The sequence below is a fragment of the Crinia signifera genome, chromosome 19 (genome assembly GCF_055691185.1).
Source record: "Crinia signifera chromosome 19, ASM5569118v1, whole genome shotgun sequence".
NCBI classification, from domain to species: domain Eukaryota; kingdom Metazoa; phylum Chordata; class Amphibia; order Anura; family Myobatrachidae; genus Crinia; species Crinia signifera.
The window spans coordinates 13,147,074-13,171,365 of NC_139226.1; positions in this window are offsets into that span (position 1 = coordinate 13,147,074).

Sequence of the window (24,292 nt, forward strand, 5' to 3'; positions counted from 1 at the left end):
CCGTGGCCTCCGGGCCTGTCTCCGCGGCCTCCGGGCCAGTCTCCGCGGCCTCCGGGCCAGTCTCCGCGGCCTCCGGGCCAATCTCCGCGGCCTCCGGGCCAGTCTCCGCTGCCTCCGGGCCAGTCTCCACAGCCTCCGGGCCAGTCTCCACAGCCTCCGGGCCAGTCTCCACAGCCTCCGGGCCAGTCTCCACAGCCTCCGGGCCAGTCTCCATGGCCTACGGGCCTGCCTCCAAGGTCTCCGGGTCTTCCTCCGGACCTGTCTCCAGTACCATCAGGGTCTCTAAGGTTCCAATGTCTGCCATTCAGGAAGATTTACCTGCCGTGCTGGAAGTCCCTACCCTACCCGAACTGTCCTCCCAGTCCATTCTTCAGGGGAATCCAGTTCAATTAGATCCATCTAAAGAGCCTCGGTTCGTCCAATTTGATGGAAATCTCACCCATTTCCAAGCCCTAGCAGACTATTATTTAGATGCTATGAACTCTGATCCATCCTCTGGGGTTAATTTGGCAAACATTGTCAAGTACTTAGTGGTGTCATTCAAGGGAGAAGCTATGGAGTGGGTTAGTCCACTCATTGAGACTCATGATCCCAGGCTAAAAGACCTAATTTCTTTTTCCAGGGCTGTGGTTGAAAGATTTGGACCCAAGACTCCTGGTGAGAGGTCTATCCTTGCCGCACCTGAGGTCAGTCAGAGTGGTGAGTCAGCTAGACTACATTCTAAAATTCCCAGAGCATCTCCAAAAAATTTTTTGAGACCCGATTCCTTGAATTTAAGAGGTGGAGTTATATGTGTAGGTTCTTCCAAGTTGGTGGTGGATCCTCATGAACTCCCTACACTGATCATGGACAAGGATTCAAGTTCAGAGTGTGGCTCAGATCATGATGTCACTGCTTTGTTGGGACGTCCAATATTCTCTACTGCCCGTTTTGTAGAGCCAAAGGCCACATCTCAATCAACCAAATCCAAACAATCTTCCAAAAAGACGAAGCACCGCAGACGACCTTGAAAGTATCCATGTGGGGTGTTCGGAGCCCACCCCTAGAGGGGAGGGTAATGTCACAACATTCAGTTATTGTCTGTTTCTTACCTGGTTTGTGGCTTCTCCTGTCTGTTCAGCCTGCTCCATTGCTGCTGACAGCTCTGTATAGTTGAACTGTGTTGAGATCTGAGCTCAGCTAATTAGTAACACCTGGTAACTCTCTCCTGCAGGAGAGTTCAGTGTAAACTGAGCATGCTCAGCCCACTGATTAGTTCACCTGTGGTTCCCTGTGCTTCCTATAAAGGGCAGCCTCTGGGAGACAGAAGCTGCCAGAGTATAGGTTCACACCAGCTCCAGCGTCCTTGTGCTTAGTATATTTCCAGTTTCCTGATTACCATATTTGACCCGGCTTGTTCCTGACTATTCTCCTGCCTGATCCTTTGGTACCGTATCCAGTGACTCTGTGTATGACCCAGCTTGCCGTTTGACTATTCTTCAGCCTTATCCCAGTGTACCGCGAACTGTGCTTCCAGTGTATGACCCGGCCTGTCCTTGGATACTCCTTTGCCTTTCCCTTGTGTTCCTACTTGCCCGCACTGATACCAACTCGGCTAGACGACCACGATTCCATATTTCACAAGCTACCGCCACTCATACGGGGAACCTGACCAGGGGGCCGCGACCGACGTGTCGGGTGCCGCAGAAGCCCATATCCCGCTTGGAGGGGTCACTGGCAGAAAACCCCCGGCACGGTTAGACTCCGCGCCCCTGTGTCAGGTCTAGCCAATCCCCGAGTGGTAGTGCACCCCAAGTTTGTGACACACGCCTGTCCTGCCTTGCCTGGTTTGGTCCCGCTGTGCCTGGGATTCAGCTTCTGCCTCGCTGTACACTCATCAGCCCAAGAGATCTGCAACTGCCTCTGGGACTCCGTCATCTTCTCAGATAAGTCAGGGGTTACCCTGTCTTTCTCCTTACGCAGTTTTGACACATGGTGTCACTGGGCATTATTGTAATTTCTTTATATACAGTAACATCTCATTAGCATTGTTGCCATTCTCTTTATATAACATCTCTTTCGCATTGTTGCCATCTTCTTTATTTAACATCTCCTTAGCATTGTTGCCATTTTATTATATAACATCTCATTAGCATTGTTGCCATTTCATTATATTATATCTCAGATACACTGCTGCCAGTCAGGGTCACCTGCTCAGCCTTATTACTTATTTGGGCTTCTGGGAGTTCCCCGGTATAGGGATTTAGCTAGCTTTTCCCCTTGTTCTCTCCTGGCCTCGGCGGACGTGTTGTCATTTCCTAAGACCTGCCTGTAGTGGAGTGGGGCGGACCTAATTCGCCCTTCAGCCGAGACGGGCCCAGGTGAAGCCTAGCACCGCACACGTCCGTCGATTCCAGTCAGAGGCAACGGAGTTAGGGTACCGGGGATGCTCCCAGAATTCTTACAATTGGTAGATCTTGAGGACAGGATTGGCCACCCCTGGTCTAAGCCAACAGGGCTAATTAAGGGCATGAATAGTTACTAAAGTGCTCAAATCGTGGTGCCCCGCATCCATCAGCGTCCACTAATTCACAATCACACTTGCAAACCTCTTTCAGCTGTGCGCGTTCCGCTGCTGTCCGATTCCGGCTGCTGGACACTGTGGGGTAATTTTAGTAAGATGAGTGGTCTATTAAAGATGGGATGTTGATCACAGCAACCAATCAGTGGCCAGCAATAGTGAACAGGTAGGACACATAAACAGTGCACGCTAGCTGGGGTGTGAGAGGTGGGCCTGGGACACCGGATTAATGGTTCCGGTCTTATGTCCTCTTCCTCCCCTGATTTTGCTTAAGACTTTAGTGAGTCTTGTGACTGTTCTAATTACTTAATCGGATGGGCACATGTGATAGTAACCAAGGCCTGCCACAATGGAGGATATCCACATGGCTCATAGATAGGGGGAAATTTACCAATATGAAAAACCTAGTTTTTCGTATTGGTATTTCCCCTACGGCTGCTTACGACTGTTTAAGTCGTATGCAAAGTCGTGTTCCGGAGGGGAAATTACAAAGCAGTCAGATACGACTGCTTTGTAACCCTCCGATGGTGTAACAATTCGTATTAGCTGGCCATATATACGGCCGCTAATACGAATGTTTCTGGCAGTCTGCACGGATCGGTCAGATCCGTGCAGGCTGCAAGGTGTAAAAAAAAATAGAAAAATAAATAAAAAAAAAAAAACGGCGTGGGGTCCCCCCCACAGCTGTAACCAGCACCAGGCTGACAGAGCCTGGAGCCGGTAATTAAAAATCAGGAAACCCGACAAATAGGGGTTCCCCGATTTTTAACAACCAGCCCCAGGCTCCAGGTCCGGGGCTGGTTCCCAAAATACGGGGGACAATATGACTAGGGGTCCCCCGTATTTCAAGAACCAGTCCCAGGCACAACCAGCCAGCAGGGTAATGTCACAGCCGGGGGGCACTTATGATATAAGGTCCCGCGGCCAAAACATTAACCCTACCGACCAGTCAGCCTGGCCAGGGGCCCTGGGGGAGTGGGGACCCCCCCAATGAAGGGGTCCCCCCCCTCCAGGACTTACCTGACCAGGCTGAAGCCTGGTACTGTCCCCGATGCCCCTGGGCGGTGGGCATCGGGCTGATTATGGTGTAAAAAATAGATTAAACTATTGTTTTTTACTGTGGCACTACAAGTGCCAGCAAGCCTCCCCAGCAAGCTGGGACTTAGAGAACCACAAGTCCCAGCCTTCTGGGCATTAAAGGGCCCGCTGGCACTTGTAGTTCCACAGTTAAAAAAATAGTACACAAAACACACTGACACACTTTTAAAATAAAACTTTAATACATACAAAGCCCACACATACTAATACTTACCTATCTTCTTCCCGTAGGTAGTCCTGGTCCTGTGTCGTCATCTTCTGGTCCTGTGTCGTCTTCTGCCTCCATGTCGACCGTCGCCGTCGCCGTCCGGATCCGACGAAATCCATTTGGGAAGCTGTGGAAGGAAACCATACTCACCTGTCCCAGCGCGACGTAGTCCAGGTAAGCGTCTTGGCAAAAAAACAAACCGACACCCCGAAACCAGCCGGACAGAGAGCCGCACGGTACTCTGTGTACATCGTGCGGCTCCGCCTTCCGAATGCCGCTATTGGCCGCCTTGCGGCCTAGCGGCCAATCAGGAGCCGCTAGGCCGCAAGGCGGCCAATAGCGGCATTCGGGGGCAGAGCCACATGATGTAAACAAACACCGTGCGACTCTCTGTCTGGCTGGTTTCGGGGTGTCGGTTTGTTTTTTTGCCAAGACACTTACCTGGACTACGTCGCGCTGGGACAGGTGAGTATGGTTTCCTTCCACAGCTTCCCAAATGGATTTCGTCGGATCCGGACGGCGACGGTCGACATGGAGGCAGAAGACGACACAGGACCAGAAGACGACGACACAGGACCAGGGATACCTACGGGAAGAAGATAGGTAAGTATTAGTATGTGTGGGCTTTGTATGTATTAAAGTTTTATTTTAAAAGTGTGTCAGTGTGTTTTGTGTACTATTTTTTTAACTGTGGAACTACAAGTGCCAGCGGGCCCTTTAATGCCCAGCAGGCTGGGACTTGTGGTTCTCCAAGTCCCAGCTTGCTGGGGAGGCTTGCTGGCACTTGTAGTGCCACAGTAAAAAACAATAGTTTAATCTATTTTTTACACCATAATCAGCCCGATGCCCACCGCCCAGGGGCATCGGGGACAGTACCAGGCTTCAGGCTGGTCAGGTAAGTCCTGGAGGGGGGGGACCCCTTCATTGGGGGGGTCCCCACTCCCCCAGGGCCCCTGGCCAGGCTGACTGGTCGGTAGGGTTAATGTTTTGGCCGCGGGACCTTATATAATAAGTGTCCCCCGGCTGTGACATTACCCTGCTGGCTGGTTGTGCCTGGGACTGGTTCTTGAAATACGGGGGACCCCTAGTCATTTTGTCCCCCGTATTTTGGGAACCAGCCCCGGACCTGGAGCCTGGGGCTGGTTGTTAAAAATCGGGGAACCTCTATTTGTCGGGTTCCCTGATTTTTAATTACCGGCCCCGGCTCCTTTAGCCTGGTGCTGGTTACAGCTGTGGGGGGGACCCCACGCCGTTTTTTTTTTAAATATTTATTTATTTTTCTATTTTTTTACACTGCAGCCTGCACGGATCTGACTGATCCGTGCAGGCTTAAAGCAAATAGAACAGGAAAATGGTGTTCTATTTTCCTGTCGTATTTGCGTGGGTGTTTCACACCACTTAGCAGCCGTATTATCAGTACGGCTGCTTAGTACATCAGGAACCACCATTCTTTTGAATGGTGAATTCTGTCGTATCCTATCGATGGTGTAGACATTCGTATTTGTAAATACAAATACGAATGTCCCATCTTTAGGACTACGAATTGTTGTATTTTTGGGATTGTAAATCCCGAAAATACAAATTCGTAAAAAAAAGGTGTATTTCTCCCTACGAATACACCTTTTTTCTACGAATCCATTTTGGTAAATGTCCCCCATAATGTCTAGATTAATGGTTGACACAAGCAAAACGGAAACATTGCTATGAGCGACATATAAAAAGGTTGCTATGAGTTTTGTGGGATTTTTTTCATTTTTTTAACTTTACCATTGCGAATGGCGAAGTGTGCCAAGTGCAGCGGTATTGGAGCAAGGTATCTGGCCATCTGGGGGTGTACTGGTGTACTCTGCGCTGACGACAGGAAGGACAGACTGACACAGGGACCTCTGGGAGATGTAGTCCTAAGTGTGCACACAGCCAGTGGCCTCCCAGGCAATGAAATTCCATAGCCGCACTACGGACAGAGGACATTATTCTGGTTGACACGCAGCTCTGCGAAGTTCACAGTGCTACGTGTCATTTGTGTCCTGTGCGATGACACAGCGGGCGGCTGACATCCAGTGATGTCAACTGCTCGACCCCGGCACCCGCGTCACTGGGGCATTACCATGGGAACGCTCATGAAACACTGGGCGTTCCCATGGCTCATCCTCCGGCCCACCGCCCCACGCCCGCCACCAGCAATGTTGTTTGCGAGCGTCCGGTGAACACTCCGTTCTCCGTGGCCGCTCATACACAGCACATGCACATGCGCAGAAATGTGCATGCGTAGATGATAAACATTGTGCTCCTGTGCGAATTCGCATAGGAGCGTGCCAACCAGAATAAGTCACCTTCTGTCCATCTTCTGCTAGCTCTCCCTGTCACCCACTGCCTCTCTCTGTCACCCGCTGTCCATCTCCTGCTAGCTCTCCCTGTCACCCACTGCATCTCTATGTCACCCTCTGTCCATCTCCTGCTAGCTCTCCCTGTCACCCACTGCATCTCTATGTCACCCTTCTCTGTCCATCTCCTGCTAGCTCTCCCTGTCACCCACTGCATCTCTATGTCACCCTCTGTCCATCTCCTGCTAGCTCTCCCTGTCACCCACTGCATCTCTATGTCACCCTTCTCTGTCCATCTCCTGCTAGCTGTCCCTCTCACCCACTGCATATCTGTCAATCTCCTGCTAGCTCTCCCTGTCACCCACTGCATCTCTATGTCACCCTCTGTCCATCTCCTGCTAGCTCTCCCTGTCACCCACTGCCTCTCTATGACACCCTCTGTCCATCTCCTGCTAGCTCTCCCTGTCACCCACTGCCTCTGTATCTCACCCTCTGTCCATCTCCTGCTAGCTCTCCCTGTCACCCACTGCCTCTCTATGACACCCTCTGTCCATCTCCTGCTAGCTCTCCCTGTCACCCACTGCCTCTCTGTCACCCTCTGTCCATCACCTGCTAGCTCTCCCTGTCACCCACTGCATCTCTATCTCACCCTCTGTCCATCACCTGCTAGCTCTCCCTGTCACCCACTGCATCTCTATGTCACCCTTCTCTGTCCATCTCCTGCTAGCTCTCCCTCTCACCCACTGCATCTCTATGTCACCCTCTGTCCATCTCCTGCTAGCTCTCCCTGTCACCCACTGCATCTCTATGTCACCCTTCTCTGTCCATCTCCTGCTAGCTGTCCCTCTCACCCACTGCATATCTGTCAATCTCCTGCTAGCTCTCCCTGTCACCCACTGCATCTCTATGTCACCCTCTGTCCATCTCCTGCTAGCTCTCCCTGTCACCCACTGCCTCTCTATGACACCCTCTGTCCATCTCCTGCTAGCTCTCCCTGTCACCCACTGCCTCTGTATCTCACCCTCTGTCCATCTCCTGCTAGCTCTCCCTGTCACCCACTGCCTCTCTATGACACCCTCTGTCCATCTCCTGCTAGCTCTCCCTGTCACCCACTGCCTCTCTGTCACCCTCTGTCCATCACCTGCTAGCTCTCCCTGTCACCCACTGCATCTCTATTTCACCCTCTGTCCATCACCTGCTAGCTCTCCCTGTCACCCACTGCATCTCTAGGTCACCCTCTGTCCATCTCCTGTTAGCTCTCTCTGTCACCCACTGCCTCTCTATGTCACCCTCTGTCGATCTCCTGCTAGCTCTCCCTGTCACCCACTGCATCTCTGTTACCTTCTGTCTATCACCTGGTATCTCTCCCTATCACCCACTGCATCTCTGTTACCTTCTGTCTATAACCTGGTATCTCTCCCTGTCACACACTTCATCTCTATGTCATCATCTGTCTATCACCTGGTACCTCTCCCTGTCACACACTGCCTCTCTATGTCACCCTCTGTCCATTTCCTGCTAGCTCTACCTGTCACCCACAGCCTTTCTTTGTCATCTACTGTCCATCACCTGCTAGCTCTCTGTCACCCCTGTCTATCTCTATCACCCTCTGCCCTTCTCTCCCTCACCTTCTGCCCTTCATCCTCTGCCTCCCCTTCACATTCTCCCTCTCACTCTCTCCCTGTCACCTTTTGCCTCTCCCTGACACCCTCTGCTTCTTCCCATCACCATGTACTTCTGTATCAAACACTGCCATGTGTATGAGCATGGGACGGGGTAGAGGAAGGGGCCAATAGCATATTTTTGAACCTTGGCACACCACTCACAAGTTCCACCACTGCAACCATGCCCAGTTTTTTTCTGAAATCCCTCCCACTTCTCTGTAAGACATATTTTTCCCTAAATGTAACTTTTATTCGAGGTGTACTTTAAAAACAATGTTGGGATACAAGAACGTTTGGAACCTCTGCGCTGGACTATTAGCTTCCTGCTGGGTATATTATGGAGGACATGTATTCATCATTGTGCCATTTGTTACATAATATAATTATTTTATCGGTATGTAAGAAGCATCTCAGACTGACAGTTGCAGAACAGGATTAGTCAGTAGTTTATAGACAATGCAAATATTGAGAAAGGGAGAGGACAGGAGATGCAATCAGAGCCAGCAGGAATGTGGGCACGTGCCAGGGACTCTGCAACAATCTGAAGAATAAGTTACCCAGGATATGAATGCTTGCAGCACATCCAAGGGTAGACCATCAATACATATGAACGGGGATGTGGGGGTAAGTCCAGCTTGGTGAGCCACATAGGGTGACATTTAATGAGATGCGATTTTTAGGCACTTTCCGAAATTGCACCATATCGCACTTTTTAAATGTGCATTATTTGTCTGCATTCGTATATTTAGTGAGATGCGAATTTGTGGCAAAAAAGTGCGATATGGTGCAATTTTTAGTCATGAAAATGTGCGAATTTGAGGACATGTGTGATTTTGTGTTAAACAAAGGTTTGGGTTCCCCCCTCCTGAGCATAACCCGCCCTGGGCTCAAAGAGCCGGTCATGGTTTCATAAAATCAGGGGCCAAAACAAATAGGGTTCCCCTTGATTTTACAAAACCAGCATCAGGCTCAAAGGCCTGTCTTGGTTCCCAAAATATGGGGGACAAAATAAGTAGGGGTCCCCCATATTTCAAGAACCAGCACTGGGCCCAACCAGCCAGCAGGTTAATGCCACATCCAGGGGGAGACTTTTTATACAAGTCCCCCCGGCCAAAGCATTCACCCCCTGACTGGTCAGTATGGGCAGGGGTCCTGGGGAAGTGGGGACCCCCCCTCCAGAATTTACCTGCCCATGCTGAAGCCCGGAGCTGCCCCGATGCCCCTGGGCGGTGGGCATTGGGCTGATAAATGTGTAAAATAAGATGAAACTATTGTGTATTGTTGTGGAACTACAAGTCCCAGCAAGCCTGCACCACATGCAGGGACTTGGAGAACCACAAGTCTGGGGGCACTAAAGGGCCCACTGGGATTTGTAGTTCCACAGCAGTATAACTAATGATAAACACACACACACACACCAGAAAATAAAACTTTATTACATAAGAGTCCATTCATACAGATACTTACCTATGTTGCTATTAGTTCGGTCCCCTTGTCCAGAAAAATCTATTTGGGGTACCTGTTGAAAGAAAACATACTTACCAGCTGCCTTCGGGACTTCTCTGGGACCCCTGCAATGCTGTAGCCACAAGCCGGTCTTCTGTTTTCATCTGGGGCTCCGCCCACCGACAGGGAGTTAGGCCCGCCCACCAGCCATTTCCCCGATCATGATTGGTTGGTGGGCGGGCCTAACTCCTGATCTGTGGGCCATTTTTTTTATTTTATCTAAAACACAATTTTTAACACAGAACCAACCACAAATCTCAAAGATCTGTGTATGGTTTTGTCAAATTCGCCTGTCAGAACCTGGTCTATTTGTTTGGCGATTTTTAGTAATGTTTACCAAAAATCGCATCCCATTAAATGTGCGAATTGTATACTTTATAATGGGAAAACATGTGGATGCGAATTAAAGTGTTACTAAATTTGCCAGGTCAGAATGTGCACAAAAGTGTGATTTTTTTTCCCGCAAACCGCATCCTATAAAATGTGCAATTTTCGTAAAAAATCGCAAAAAAACATTGATTCCTATTAAATGTCACCCCTAGATTCAATGATTGCTCCCACAGGAAGAAAAAAAAAATTAATTGCCCCTCTTCACAGTGGCGCTTGGAGCCCGTTTTCCACAAGAACCACCATTGCTGCACCCCTGGGTCTAGCGGCCATACGCAGCTTAATGTCTCTGAGCGTGATAAACACAATAACATATTGACCTACAGTATTGGCCGGTATTGGTGGTAGCCACATCTATACAGAAGAAGACCGCTGGCCAGTGGTGTAACTACCATGGATGCAGCTGCTATGGGGCCTGAGATGCTTGGAAGGCCTGCTGCTCCCCCTTCTCCCACTCACTGGCTGCCTCCAAGGTCTGTACCACACCTTCACCGATGTACTTCCGGGATTTGTGTTCCAGAGGCTGTAATCTCCCAGGAGCCACTCTGGGCAGACTCAGAGGATGAACTCCCACTGGTGCAGCAGGTGCATTGCAGTAAGGGCCCCTGAATACTAATGGTTTCACTGCTGCCCCATCACCCCTCACCCTCACCCCATTTTGAATGGCTCAGTGCAGAAAACAGGATGGCCTGTCTGTGCCTCCATATAGTTCTAAGTCTGCCCATCTGTCTGGCCATGCCCCTATCCATTATACTCATATCTGTCCTTCTATGCCCCCCCCCCCCCCCTCCTGTGCAGTGCAGTAATCAGGCAGTGTGTCTCCTGTGTGCTCCTTATCTCTCTCTCCCTCCTCTTTATCCCTAACACTCTCTCTGGTTTCTCTCTTTATTTATTTCCCTGACACACACTCTCTCTCTCTCTCTCCCTTACTATCTACCTGACAGTCTCTCTCCCTTACTAAGGGCGAGATGTACTAAAGGGAAAATGAGGTAAAACCCCAGTTTTACAGCATTTTCCTATGTACTATTACCCGACCGCCACGTCACCGCAGTGTAGGGTATCGCCACCTTTGGGTGGCAATACCCTATAGGAGCCTATTGGCTTCTTTTCGCCGCCCGACGCCTCCGCTGAAAAACCCGCCGACCTCCCTCTCTTACCTGGTCCAGGTCCTCCTGGACCCGGAAGGTAACACCTTCCTCCCCCTAGTGACGCAGCCGGACGTCCTTCCGGCTGCAGGGGGGCTTGCTTAGCTGTCCCCGGTGTGAGAGATGCAGGAGGGGGCAGAGAGGTGACGGAGACCCCCCGCACACCACATTCCAGGTATCGCAGGGGGCCTCCGTCACCGCATCGCGATGCCAGCCGCATATGTTATTACATATGCAGAGGCATCGCGGCGGAGGGGGGGGGGCGAAGGGCGACAATGTATTTTAATACATCCCGCCCTAACACTGGGTGGGATGTTGTAACATCTGCAGCCCATTATCGCCGGCCACCGCATTATTAATAACCACATATGCTGTAACATATGCGGTTATTAACGCAAGGGACAGCTCTTGCGATAAGAGCTGTCCCTTGCGATGCGGCGCCGGTGCTGGACCTCCGGGTCTGTGACCCAGGAGTCCATCTGCGCATGTGCAGAGCACGGCGCCGGCCGCAGGGCATGCTGGGAGGGATCCGTGATGGATCTCTCAAACAGCACTGCGGTAAGAAGCCCATAGGCTTTTGCTGGCGATTGCCTCCGCAGCGGTGACCCTGCGGAGGGGGGACAGAACATACAGAAATGCGGTAAAAACCCAGATAACGGGGTTTTACCTCATTTCTGTGTCGGAGAATCGCCCCCACTGTCTCTCTCTCGCCTACTCTCTCTGAATCTGACTCTGCCTCTCTCCCCTTGACACTGTTTCTCTCTACATGACAGTCTAACTCTCTCTCTCTCTGGGGGGATGCTCTAACATCCGTGCCCCCTTACTGCCGCACATCGCCCCCCATCGCCTAAATAATTATCGCATATGCTCTAACATATGCGATAATTTTGGCAAAGGACAGGTCTTGCGTTAAGAGCTGTCCTTTGCGATGAGAGTCAGAGGGTTCCATTGGGACCCGGCGGCTTCCACCCTCCCTCCCTTACCCGGTGCTGCTGCTGCTGCACTGGGCTCTTCTCCTCCCTGCACCTGGAAGAGGATCATAGTGCAGGGAGGAGGAGGTCACAGGTACGGGCAGCACTGCTCTGTGCTGCCCGGACACAGGGGAGGGGGAAGTCGTTGCGGGGTGGGGGTGGGTCGGTGCTCCATAGGCTTCTATGGGGCATCGCCAGATTTTTCTGGCGATGCCCTCGTCACGATAACCTGGCGTGGAATGCTTAGAGCATCGCAAAATGCTGTAAAAACCCCGATAACAGGGTTTTTACCGCATTTTTAGTTTAGAGAATCTCCCTCTCTCTCTCATGGACACTCTCTGACTGACACTGTCTCTCTCCCTGACACTATTCCTCTCTGTCTCATTCACTCTCTCTCACCTTTCTCTCCCTGAAATTCTCTCTTGCTCACCTCTTTCTATCTCCATCCGTTCCTGATAGTTTCTCTCTCTCACTCCCTTATGCACCCTTCCCTCTCTCTCTTCTCCCTACCGCCTCTGAAACCGTCCCTCTGCCCCCATGATAACCTCCCCTGCTCTCATCCCTTCTTATCCATTTTGCTTTCTTTCTATTATTCCCTCTTTTCTCTATGACCCCCTTCCTCTATTGCACTCACTTCCCTCTCTCTCCTGCCCTCCTAAGGGTCACTGTTGTGAGAGAGACTGGTTGGGGGGGGGGGGGGGCTTTCGGGAATTTGCTATGTGGCCCACAAAGTTCTACAACTGGCCACCCACCTCCCAGACCATCTCTGCCAGCCCGCTCTGGAAGCTGAATCACTGCTCAGGGCACATTCCCCCTTAGCTATAGCACTGGCACCTGGAGAAGGTTATGCCACTTTGGAGGTGGAGGGTTAATGCAAAGGCATTACTCTGGGCAGCAATGGAGTCATCTGCCGCCGGGCTCCTGCTCCCAAGGGGGCATCTCTTCTCCTCTACAAGTTTGAATCAGTTAATTGAGAGCCATCATCTGTGGTTGACTCCCTCTAGGAGGACCCTAGCAGCACCCCCTAGCAGCACCATAGACGTCACACTAGATTTTAAACATACAGTACATACATACATGTGTGCGTGTGTGTGTGTGTGTGTGGGGGGGGGGGGGGCGACGGGGGATGGGACACCACTGTTTATCTTGCAACTGTTTATCTTTATATATATATATATATATATATATATATATATATATATATTATTATATATATAATATGGACTTTTTTTTTCCACCAAAATATTTAAATATATTGTTATACAATATGTTTTTTACTTTAATACAATTTATAGACAATTTTTCATAGAAGTTGTTGACACTACAGGCAATTGTATACTATTCTTAAAGTTTTTTATTATTATTACTGTATCCATCTCAGTTAATTATTATTACAGTCTGCTTGTCTTTTAATAAATACAAAACTATTGTATTTTTAAAATTGAGTATCTTATGCATGTATTACGCCGTGGGGTGCAGAGTGGGCCCCTAAGGGTCTCATGGGGTTTTGTGGACGGCCTGTTCTACATCTGTATAAGTAGTCACCAAAGTATCTGCATAAATCGACATTACAGCACACAGTAGGTGCAATGCACTGTATCTGTGTCTTCCTGGATAATTCCCAGGGCCTGCTACCAACCAATAAGGTTAATGCACTGGACTCGCCCATAACCGGGGCACACCCACACCCCAAAGTCCTATATAAATCTGTACCAGGATCAAATGGGCATTCTAGCTGCACTACCCAGGTATGTACCACATGCAGCGCTTCTCTGACCTCTATATGGCTTTTCCGCAAATACTATTATTCTGAACAATTTTTCTGATATTATGTTTTTATGATTTCTTGTTATTGTAACAGATTAATTTCTATATCTATACAGTGTGTATTATTTCAGATAAATATTTGTTACACATTTTCATTTTCACCCCAGTTCTATATCTGTGTGTGTGTGTAGTGTAGTGTGGTGGCGGCACTCGCATCCATAAGTTCAGTCAGAGTCGGCATTAATAATCAACATTTTAAAGCTTTTAATAATAATAACTTTTGTCCTGATGAAGAAGCATTATTATTAAAAGCTTTGAAATGTCGACTATGAATGCCGACTCTGACTGAACTTATTGATGTGAGTGAGGTAACAACTATCCCCAGCACTGCAGCTACCTACATACAGTATACCGCTGCCCAAACGCTACGGGTGTGGTATAGGGTTCCGACAGTCGGGATCCCAACAGACATTAGCCTGACTCAGACAGCATGGCAAGCGCAACGCTCGCCACCTATTCTCTTCTCCCTCTATGGGGGTCGTGGACCCCTACGAGGTAGAATAGCCCGTGGCCGTCAGGAACCCGGCTGTCAGTGTTTTAAATGTCGGGTAAATGACTGTCAGGAACCCGTCCGGCACCCAAGGCTACACATGGGGGAAATAAAATCAGATGCACCTATCTACACAACAAGAGAACCCTGCACATTGAATTTCAGGATATATTAAACATATAATAAAAAAATAAATAAAAAAATAAGAGTTATTTTGTTTCTGTGCAGGGAGAACACTGGCAGCTTTAATTTTTACACTGCACTTTAGATTTCAGTTTGCACACCTCCCCACCCAAATATAATTATCTCACGGGTTACATCTGCCCCACCTGCAGTGCAGCATGGTTTTGCCCATTAAAATAGAAGTTTGCTTTTTCAAACCAAACTGAATCGACCCAATGTGCATTTTGAGGCTAGCACTTGACTCTATTTGGGCATATAGCCCGTGATGACATCTGGTAGGTACATACCTACGGTACATGACACACTATCATCGCTGCCTAATTCCTTTCACAACAGTTCTCGACGTTGAACCCCCCAAAATTGAAAGACCATGTCTACATTTTGTCCCTTTTGACCTTTTTAACCTATTACAACTTTTGGGGTCGACCTATTGACTGTGTGCAATCACTCACTACTCACCCCCGTGTCCGCCGCCGGCTGTGCATGTGTCCGGCGGGTCCCAGGTGGCAGGCCGGTAGCAGCAAGGGGGAAACAGAGAGGTGGCACTGGGAGGCCGGTGCTGCCATCTTGGATGAGGGCAAAAACGTCTATTGGGCCAGCCAGTGTAGTTCCTGTCCCACTGAGCTGACTGGCCAATGACAGCCATCCTCCAGGTACTTAGGGGAGCTGCCTAGGCTAACCAGCGTCAGTGCAAAAAGTGTTCCTTCCTGTTCACTTCAGGAGACTCCTGGCTCATTCCGTCTCTTTGTTGTACCAGTCCAGTTCGATAGCTACCCCGGTTCCAGGATCACCATTTTATCCTTCTCTACCCCTCTCAGTCCGTGCATCCGGTCCTGCTGGCTCAAAGTCCACTGCATTCTACTCCGGTACCTTCCAGCTGCTCCCCACACCTCACGTCTTGCTCTGTCCTTCCTATGTGCTAATCATATCCATACTTAAAAACAGTGACAATGGGGGAGATTCTCTGCAGTAAAAACCTCCTCCCTGCACTGTGATCCTTTTCCGGGTGCAGGGAGGAGGAGAGCCCAGTGCAGCAGCTGCAGCGCCGGGTAAGGGAGGGAGGGGGGTGCAGCCGAGACCTGCCGGGACCCGCTGACTCTCACCGCAAAGGACAGCTCTAAATGCAAGAGCTGTCCTTTGCCATAATTATCGCATATGTTATAGCATATACGATAATTATGTATGTGATGGGCGGCGAAGGGGGGCGGAGCTGGGCTGCAGATGTTAGAACAACATCCCGCCCAATATCTTCTCCAGTACCTCAAGCAAGAAGATTCTTCCCATTTTACTTTAAAAGACTTCCCTTAAAGACTATATTTGAGATTATTCCATTTAGTTAATACGCCCTTCTTGAAAGTCATTATTTGAGATTATCCTTTAAATTTACAAGCTCCTCCCCCAGAGACGTTATCTTATTTGTTTATCATTTATGAAACCCTCTATCATTAAACAAGCACATTTGAACCCTGCAACCTCTGGTACAAGAGTGATTCCTGAGCACCCCACGAACCATACCAGCCCTCTGTCTGTGACATTTGCATTGCAAGGTAAAACCTCTGTATAGAAATGTTGGTACTTATGTAATATCTGGGCTCCCGCTTTTCTTATGAGACCGCATCCCCTTGCGGGGCTCGCTGCGCTCGCCACGCTTCGGGCACGGTGGCTCGCTGCGCTCGCCACACTATATAAAATCAACTCCATGCGTAATTGGATAGTAGGGGTATGAAAAAATGGGGTGCATTTAACATGGGAGCCCAGATAATACATAAGTACCGAAATGTTTTATGTCTCCCTCTACTGGCCACATTAGTTAGTGCACGCTCAGTAGTGTCCAATTGCTGCCATACTAAATACAATTGTCAGTTCCTCAGGCACAGTTTCCCAGTCTCTGACGTCATCTGTGGAATCGGTTCAGGCAGATCTATGAGCCATGGTGCCGGTACTTATACTCCTGCTGGTGACTTTCTGTGAGTACATATGGGGATTTCAATTGGATGGGGATCTGCAGCATACTTGCCTACTTTTGGAAACTAGTTGCAGGGAGATTATAGTTGGTAATATAATTTTGGACAGTATCCCATTGAGGGGGAATGTCATGCTCCACCCAAAGAGTGTGTCTAGTTCCATATATGGAGAGATTGTGTAAAGACATTGTGAATGTGGCACCTAGAAGCTTGGGTGTGTACTGCTACATCTAAAAGGAATCTTTTAAAATGACATGTCCAAATGTAGATGAGCCCCAGAGCGGTTAGTAAGAGCTAATATACTTGCTAAAATGCTGGGAAATGGTGCTGATGATTCAATGTAAATGTATATATCGCTCATTCCATTTTTCCCCAAAAATGTAAAAGTGTAATGTGGGCTAGGTGACATGAGGGAGATTGCTAGGCTAATGAGGGAGAGAGGGAGATTGCTGCTATGTCAGGGAGTCTCCTGCAGAATGCAGGAGGGGAGGTAACTATGATGCAACAGTGTAATGTGGGCTAGGTGACATGAGGGAGATTGCTAGACTAATGAGGGAGAGAGGGAGATTGCTGCTATTTCAGGGAGTCTCCTGCAGAATGCAGGAGGGGAGGTAACTATGATGTAACTGTGTAAAGTGGGCTAGGTGACATGAGGGAGATTGCTAGACTAATGAGGGAGAGAGGGAGATTGCTGCTATGTCAGGGAGTCTCCTGCAGAATGCAGGAGGGGAGGTAACTATGATGTAACAGTGTAATGTGGGCTAGGTGACATGAGGGAGATTGCTAGACTAATGAGGGAGAGAGGTAGATTGCTGCTATTTCAGGGAGTCTCCTGCAGAATGCAGGAGGGGAGGTAACTATGATGTAACTGTGTAAAGTGGGCTAGTTGACATGAGGGAGATTGCTAGACTAATGAGGGAGAGAGGGCGATTGCTGCTTTGTCAGGGATTCTCCTGCAGAATGCAGGAGGGAAGGTATCTATGATGTAACAGTGTAATGTGGACTAGGTGACATGAGGGAGATTGCAAGACTAATGAGGGAGAGAGGGAGATTGCTGCTATGTCAGGGAGTCTCCTGCAGAATGCAGGAGGGGAGGTAACTATGATGTATCAGTGTAATGTGGGCTAGGTGACATGAGGGAGATTGCTAGACTAATGAGGGAGAGAGGGAGATTGCTGTTATGTCAGGGAATCTCCTGCAGATTGCAGGAGGGGAGGTAACTATGGTGTAACAGTGTAATGTGGGCTAGGTGACATGAGGGAGATTGCTAGACTAATGAGGGAGAGAGGGAGATTACTGCTATGTCAGGGAGTCTCCTGCAGAATGCAGGAGGGGAGATAACTATGATGTAACAGTGTAATGTGGGCTCGGTGACATGAGGGAGATTGCTAGACTAATGAGGGAGAGAGGGAGATTGCTGCTATGTCAGAGAGTCTCCTGCAGAATGCAGGATGGGAGGTAACTATGATGTAACAGTGTAATGTGGGCTAGGTGACATGAGGGAGATTGCTAGACTAATGAGGGAGAGAGGGAGATTGCTGCTATGTCAGGGAGTCTCCTGCAGAATGCAGGATGGGAGGTAACTATGATGTAACAGTGTAATGTGGGCTAGGTGACATGAGGGAGATTGCTAGACTAATGAGGGAGAGAGGGAGATTGCTGCTATGTCAGGGAGTCTCCTGCAGAATGCAGGATGGGAGGTAACTATGATCTGCAGGTTGTTCCCTATTCTCACTATAAGACCACGTCTATATGAACTACGTAGTGTAAGAGTGGAAGCCGGAGGTATCGGGTGGGTTGCTCAGGATATATTTATGCTACATCACAGGCTCACCACTATTGTTATTAAGAAGATTAACCCCTTGGGTGGTATGCCCGGAAATTTTCCAGGCTCAGCTGCGCTGCCGCAGCAGGCTGTCCAGGAAAATTTCCGGGCATACCACTAACATAGAATAGGTGCATGCCAGTGGTGTTCAGGTGTGCACCACTGGCGCACCACCTCTACAGCTCCACCCCCCAGTCACCGCCCCATCACCTTTGCTCCGGCAATCATACGACGGAGTTCCTCTGACCCAGCCTCCAGCAGTCACTCAGCCGTCACAGCAGTGACATCGGCGGCAGGTTCGGGCATGTTCAGCGCGGCTCGGGGGGACTCGGGTGCGCTTAGGCGCCTGAGTCCTCCCGAAGCGCCGCGAACATCTCCGAGCCTGCCGCCAACGTCACTGCTAACTGTGACAGGTGGCTGGGACAGCGGGGGGAGCGGCGGCAGGGAAGCTCCGTCAGAGCGGAGGGGAGGGGGGGGGGGGCTTCCAACATCCTGTGGTGGGTTTTGCTGGGGCATATCAAACCTGTCCTGGTAGGTTTGTCCTTCTCCAGCAAAACCCACCATTAAAGGAGTTAATGTTAACTTTAATGTGTATATAGCCACAATGGTCCATAGTCATGTACACAGCTGATAACACATGGTAGCATAAAACAATGAAAGAATGTTAGGCAGTAACAAAACAGTTTACACACACATAACCACAACTCCTGTCACACTGAATCAGATGTTTGATATCAGTGTGACCTGTGTATAGTAACATAGTAATTTAAGTTGAAAAAAAAAGACGTTAGTCCATCGAGTTCAACCTATCAAATTTTATATCAGACTAGCAAATAACTATGATATTCCCTTTGTGTCCATAAATGCATCAATTTTTTTTTAAACTCATTTACTGTTTTTGCTGTTACCATATTTCCTGGCAAAGTGTTCCAGAACTTAACTGCTCTCACGGCGAAGAATCCTCTTCTTAATTCCGTATGAAATTTTGTCTCTTTAATCCTTAGTGCATGCCCAAGCGTCATAAGTACAGTTCTGTTACTGAATAAGTCATCTCCAAGCTCCCTATGATTTCCCCTCCTGTACCTGAACATACTTATCATATCACCTCTCAGTTTACATTTTTCAAGTGAATACATATTCAGCCTGGATAGCCTATCTTTCTATTCTGTCGACTCTAGAACCTTATTAATTTAGTTGCCCTTCTCTGAACCAATTCAAGTTAGTTTATATTTTTTAAGGTGAGGTGCCCAGAACTGGACACAGTACTATAAATGAGGCCTTACTGTACCAACGATTTGTAATGTGGTACTAGCACACGGGCGTCTCTGGATTCCTCTCCCCTTTTATCACATGTCAAGGTCCTGTTTGCCTTCGTCGCCACACTTGAGCAGTGTGCACTATTACTCATTCTATCATTTACGAAAATTCCTAAATCTCTTTCCATTGCAGAGCTCCCAATACTGACCTCATTTAATTTGTAACTAGCGTGGGTGATTTTGCTCCCAAAATGAATTACTTTGCATTTATCTACATTAAATTGTATCTTCCACCTTGCTGCCCACATTGCAAGTTTAACCAAGTCATTTTGCAGTACTTCTATATCCCCTTCTGAGTTAATTACCTTGCTCAGTTTTGTATTATCTGCAAATATTGCAATATTACTTTGCAGGTCATCACCTATATCATTAATGAATATATTAAACAAGGTGGTGCCCAATACTGAACCCTGTGGGACACCACTTTCCACCTTTCTCCAGTTTGAAAATTTCCCATTAACCACTACTCGCTGTTCCCGATCATCTAACCCAGGGGTGTCAAACACAAGGCCCGCGGGCCAAATCCGGCCCGCCAGACCTCTTCATATGGCCAGCTCAGCCGCCGCCAGCCTTCACCTTTTATTCTCGATTTTTTTTTTTTAAACAAGAAAGCCACCTCTTCAGCGCATGCGCGGCAGCCTACAAGGCAGAGAACGTCTGCCCTCTAGTGCAGTGCCGCCGGTCGTCAACCCCTCCTCCGCTCCCACCTGCTGTATAGGAGCCAGAGAGAGGAAAGAGCAGGTCCGTCGTGGTGAATGGTGCTGCTGCTGTGCGCTCCAGGTCACTTACTGCTGAGTGTGCACTGCACAGTGACCAGGAGCACGCTGCCCCCCACTCCTGGATAGATATTGCGAGGAGCGCTACTCACAGGAGGGAGGGGGAAATGCGTCTGTGTGAGAGCGCAGCTGTGTCCTTGGAGGTGGAGCAGCTCAGACTGGAGTGGACGCATCAGAGCGGGTAAGTGTCAAACTCTCTGCCTATGTGTGTGTGTGTGCACTGGCACATTGCAGCCCATCATTAATTGCTGTGTCCCATGATAATAAGCAGGACATATGCCCTAAGACTGAGTATTGCCCCCCTGTGCAGGCAGCGTGTGCCCTAATGCACTGCAGTTCACAGCAATAGCAGGAGGGAAATGCTACTGCTGAGTATACAATAATTGAATGCAGTGACAATAATTTATGATAATAAAGAGTGGACACATAGTCCTACAGATACAACCGGCCCTTTGAGGGTGACCAAACTGCTGATGCGGCCCCCGATGAATTTGAGTTTGACACCCCTGATCTAACCCATTATTTATCCAAGTACAATTTGTTTCCCCATCCCTATTTTACCTACTTTCCATAACAGTCTCCTATGTGGCACCATTTCAAATGCCTTTGCAAAATCAAGAAGGATTACATCGACTGGTTTCCCTAAATCCACATTCCTACTGACCTCTTTGTAAAAACGAATTAAGTTTGTCTGGCAAGATCTATTTTTAACGAACCCATGCTGTGCTTTACCTATCACCTTGTTGTGTTCTAAGAAATCCTGAATGCCATCTCTGATTATTCTCTCCAGTATTTTCCCTACAATGGATGATAGGCTGACCGGTCTATAATTTTCAGGGTTTATTTTACTTCCTTTTTTCAGTATAGGTCCTACATTTGCTATACGCCAGTCTCTCGGTACCATTCCTGAATTAACCGATTGCTTGAAGATAAGGTATAATGGCAGTGCTAAGACAGAGCTTAGATCTTTTAGTACCCTTGGATGAATTGTATCTGGTCCAGGATATTTGTTTACATTTAGATCTAGCAATCAGTTTTTAACCATTTCCTCACTTAAACATAAACCTGGGTAGCTTTTTGGCGCTGTGCTACCCTCTTGGGGAAAAACATCAGTAGTAACCTACCTTGTAACTACCGATGCAAAAAATTCATTGAATATCTCTGCCTTTTCCTCATCTTCAATTATTGGGATACCACTCTTGTTTTTCAGTGGGACAATATTCTCTTTCCTCAGACGCTGTTCAGTGTGATCACACCTGATCAGTGTGTATCAGGTGTGTGATATCGGTGTGACCTGTGTATAGTGATCAGTGTGTATCAGGTGTGTGATGTCAGGGTGGCGCAGCCTCATTGTAATCAGTAATTGCTGCACTATTTCTATAAGTATCTCACATACGTTTCTTCTCCCCAGATGTGTCCTCCCCGGGTACGGATGCAGAGGATACAGATACTGCTCCCAGTAAGTAATACTCCCAATAATGATCCTTTACTGTCTTATTATATATATTACTGGCAGATGCTCAGTTAGTTTAGTGCCATTACTCAGGTGCTTGCAAGGGACGGGTAATTGTGAGGTAGAAAGATACACATTGGGGCTGATTCAGGATTGCTCATTGTGATACGAATTTGGCCCCAACCCCAGTGGTCGGGGTTTGTGCCTGCATTCAGGTATTACTGCACAAGTGCAGAACCCCTCAGCGAATGGCTTGGAGGAGTTACACACTGGCTGGGCCGTTCCCTGCATTGATGGACGTCCAGAGGGCATGCAGGGGGCCGTGGCAGTGGAACGGTCAGCATTTTATTGGTGTTGGGCGGGTGACATCACGTGATGTCAGCGGCCGCCCGGTCTTCGGCCAACAGCGACAGGAATAAAAGTCTGAATTTTATTAACGTAGGGGAGAGAAATCATTCCATGGTCGGCATACACATCCCCTCGCATGGTACCGAGGGAATTCGGCGGCGACCGCTGCTTAGCGAACCAACAGGAATTAGGCTCTTTGAATCCCCCAGCACGCTGAATGATGTTCAGAGTTCAGAGATCTTGGAGCCCCCAAGCCATCGTTAGGGCTTCTCTGTGTATTGGGGGTCCCTATTGCTATATCTAGGTGTGGGGTGCAGCACCCCAGGAAATCAGCATAAACCAGAAAGCCCAGAGCTGCGCACCAGTGACAAAACTAAAGAGTTTCTACTTACCGACTGAGACCAGATACTGCTGGCAGGAGGGGCGTGACTTGACTGATGTCAGCAAACCCCACCCCCATGCCACTGAAATGCTGCAATTTGCAGGTCCGTGGGTTGGAGGAGGGGATAAAATAATGCAAAATGGTGCAATTTGCGTCATTCTAGTCCCGCCCCTTTGCCGCAGACCCGCAATATCCCGGACAAGGTGCCGCGGGTAAGGGGGGTTACCGTTTGGGTGCTGTGGGGGAAAAGCGGGAGACTTGCCTACCTTCCCAGGGGGCTGGGAGGGGGACCAGATTTTCAGTTAGTTTAGTGACATCACTCAGGGGCTTGAAATTATTAATTTTCCTTTTTGTATTGCTCTAATGTAATTTCTAGGGATATTCTGTACATAAATATTCTTGTTCGATTACTTGCCCAGATTCCTGTTTGGTGCTGGTACAGTAGTCTTCATTCAGTATTTGTTTCCCTTGCTGTATGAGATAGAAAGTGAGAGATTTGGTGAGAAATCTCCAGTTTCTTTAAAGAGGCAATCATTTGCACTCCAAAATCAAACTGGTTTTGCAGTGTAAATGATTGCCGCTTTAAAAAAACTGGAGATTTCTCACCAAATCTCTCACTTTCTGAATCTCTCATCCTAAATCTCACCCGAAGTGTCTGGTCTATGAAACCTCTGAGCTATCGCTACCTTATATTTACAGCCACGTCTGTGAACTGCGGCGAGAACAAAGTATATAAACCAAAGGAAAGTCCCTGCCAACTGTCCTGTAGCAACTACAGAGATCCTGGTGCGTGGTCGGGGACGTGTCCTCCGGGCTGTTACTGCAAGGATGGGTTTTACCTGGATGCCAGAAATACCTGTGTGCCAAACGCGAAGTGTGATTGCTGCTGTGGTAACACAACATATGCAAGCTATGGAACCAACTGTGAGCGTAACTGCGGAAACTACAAATTAAAGAATTTAATAATTTGTCCAAATGATCACATAGAAGGCTGTGTCTGTAAGGACACCTATGTGCGACTTAACGGAGCCTGTGTCCACACCACGGATTGTCCTAAATGATCAATAAAGATAAATAAAAAACTCCAGTGTCTTCTTGGCCTCTGTGTTCTACTGATGCTTTTGCTTAAGCTTATATTGTGAAGTGGAGGGGCAGGCAGACAGGGGTAGTGAGGTGCCCTCAGTTAGAAGGGAATGTGCTGCTGTCAGTAAGGAGGGGATAATCCACCGTCAGTAAGGAGGAGATGAGCCACTGTCAGTAAGGAGGGGATGTGCGGCGGTCAGCAAGGAGGGGATGTGCCGCAGTCAGTAAGGAGGGGATGTGCCGCAGTCAGTGAGGTGGGCATGTGATGCTGTCAGTGAGGCTGGGATGTGCTGCTGTCAGTGAGGCAGGGATGTGCTGCTGTCAGTGAGGCGGGGATGTGCTACTGTCAGTGAGGTGGGCATGTGCTGCTGTCAGTGAGGCTGGGATGTGCCGCTGTCAGTGAGGCGGAGATGTGCTACTGTCAGTAAGGAGGGGATGTGCTGCTGTCAGTAAGGAGGGGATGTGCTACTGTCAGTAAGGAGAGGATGTGCTGCTTTCAGTGACTTGGGGATGTGCTGCTGTCAGTAAGGAGGGGATGTGCTGCTCTTAGATAGGCGAGGATGTGCTCCTGTGAGTGAGGTGGGGATGTGTTGCTGTCAGTAAGGCAATACTGTCAGTGAGGCAGGGATGTGCCGCTGTCAGTGAGGTCGGGATGTGCTACTGTCAGTGAGGCGGGGATGTGCTACTGTCAGTGAGGCGGGGATGTGCTTCTGTCAGTAAGGAGGGGATGTGCCGCTGTCAGTGAGGTGGGGATGTGCTACTGTCAGTGAGGCGGGGATGTG